Raw genomic sequence first — 2,560 nt, 5'->3', positions numbered from 1 at the left:
TAAGGCTCAAAGGATCCTGATAGGTTCTGCACTGCATTGCTTGTGTTTTATTCTGAAGAAAAAAACGTAGATCAAGGTTTTTATGATAATGTGAATTATCAGTCCACACATATAAAGTAAAAAAATAAATAAAATAAAAAAGAGCAGGGAAAGATATGATGTAGTCAAACAGATATCTCCTATTTAATGACGTAACGTAGTGACAACTGAGGCTATTAGAACTGACCAGGCTGCTCTTGATAATGGTCTGCCCGCTGTGCAACCCAGCCAGCTGCCCCATCCATACCCCCTATAAATAGAACACCCACTGCTCTCCATCCCTCATCATCCTGCCTCGACTCCACTGTATTACGTAATGTCCTTCGTCCCTCTCTCTCACTTCCTTGCTCGCTCGGCAGGCAGATGGTCAGTAAACAGTCTATCCCCCAAACCAACACAAGCCAGCGCCCCTCCTGTTTACAGCTGTGATCCCCTGCCTATGCCCTGATCGCTCACGCTTTCTATTTTTCCTGTTCTGCATTTCTGTAATATGTTTGTAAAACACAGCGTGTATTGTAAATGCGCAATGAATACAAATCGATTAATATAAACATGAGTGAAAGCATCCTTGTAATCCATCCATTATTGTGCAATCTATGTTGCCCCTTATGTAAGTCCCCAGGCTGTGAACCCCCTGGAGAGGGAGAGGCTGTTAGACAGGAGCCGTGTCTCTTTAATGTGGGCTGTGAATGTAATGGCTATTCAGTGCTGGGACAAAAAGCCCACTCTGTCTGTCTCTTGATCCTCGAATGCAATCTGTAGCCTTAGGGCCAAGAACAAACAACGGATAGCTTTGTTCTGGCAAAATAATAGAGGATAGACACAGAGCAAAAAGCATGATTCCCTCTGTGGTTTGGTGACTCCCCACGTCTGCGTTATGAGTCATAAACTATACAAACAGGATCATACACACATAAACATACTGCATTTAAAAGCAAACTTGCAGGTCAAACGTCAATGAAAAGGGTTGTTCTGTGTGCAGCAACCTGTATGGACATCCCTCCTCAAGATCAGAGACGTGCTGGCTTGCTTGGAGAGAAAGTGTTGAAACAGCACAAGCAATTAACTTGCTGACGACAGAGAGTGGGTCATGACGCGCTACCTGACTTGCATGCCATGCCCACATCTTGTGGAAACAACTTGACATGACGAAATTGTGGGCCATTAGGTTTGCCGTGTGAGCCTCACACAGGTCAGTCCAGTGCTGGCAAACACAGTTTTAACATGGGATGGTCACTGGTGTAAATCAGATAATAGGTAGGTGCGCGCACAGCCTTTACCCCATAAAATCCCTTTAACAAGTCTTTGATAAGTTGCATCTGTTAGCTTAGCCTGACTTCACCCTTTCAACTACTCCCACCCAATTCTAAGACATTAAATCCTTAAATATTGGTTGCACACCTAATACTATTACTATTGACTATTACAGATGACAATATGTCAAAATCAATTATGATTAGTAATCTATAGATAGTCTACAATATAGTATAGTCAGACAATATGTTAATACACAACACATCTAAAGTTCATGTCTCTTGGCAAAATTGCTAACAACTAGCGGTGCTTACTTAATTACTCCACTGTCACTTGAGGCTACACAAGATTAACTTGTACCTACTTCCCTCACAACTTCTGTCAGTCCCCTTCAATAACAATGTTGTTGCTAAGAGAATGCAGACCTGTCTCTCCTGAGTAGTAGCTAACCCACACCGTCCCCCCACCCCTTCTAGTAAGGGGAAGCAAACGAGATAGGCGCTTCTGCCTGAAAACACGGCTTCCTTATCAAAACACTTGTCATTTTCATTTGAGTCATGAGTTGATGTAGCGAGCCAGAGAAGTCAGCCAAGTGGTTGTTTTCTCTCTTCTTTGTTTTTGTTTTTATGTACATTTTTCCTGAAAAACACTTTTATTCCTGTCCAATATCCGTTCAAATTCGATCATATCATAAATCTAAATAGTCCAAACCACTCTAGGCTAGACTGAAGTTTTAATTCTCTAGAATCACAAAGACACGACATCTCCTGAGCCTTATGAACAACTCATCTGCCCATCGGTTCTTTGGATGTTAAGGGAAACCAGATTAAATCAAGTAAGAAAATTTCAATCTGCATGTCATCAACTAAGTATGTTTCCCTCTGACTTATACAAGAAAAGGGAGGAGAAGATGGGACACAGACTTTGCCTTTTCTTTCTTGTTTTACTTGTGAATTTTATATCAGACAGAAACCAAAGTAAACTTGGAACACAGATTAAAATGGTGGAGAGCCCTGAACGGAGTGGTCAGTTTTCTTTCTGCAGCACTCGCACTCTTATGTTGTTCCTCATTCTTCACTTCCCACTCCCTCTCTCTCCTGCTCTTGAGATTTGCCCTTCTGCCATCGCAAGCCAGAGCAGGCCTGGTTTCCTGTGTTTTGTGAAAGCAAACCACTGCTGTTCCACAGCCACTGCTCTACTTATTCCCATGAAGCCAAATATCTGCAGGGCTGCATCAGACAGACAAAGAATCCAGCCAGTAAAATAA

This window comes from Micropterus salmoides, unplaced genomic scaffold (assembly GCF_014851395.1).
Source record: "Micropterus salmoides isolate LMB-PRFRI ecotype aquatic unplaced genomic scaffold, ASM1485139v1 Ms_hic_scaffold_16, whole genome shotgun sequence".
Classification (NCBI taxonomy): domain Eukaryota; kingdom Metazoa; phylum Chordata; class Actinopteri; order Centrarchiformes; family Centrarchidae; genus Micropterus; species Micropterus salmoides.
This window is presented reverse-complemented; position numbering follows the sequence as displayed.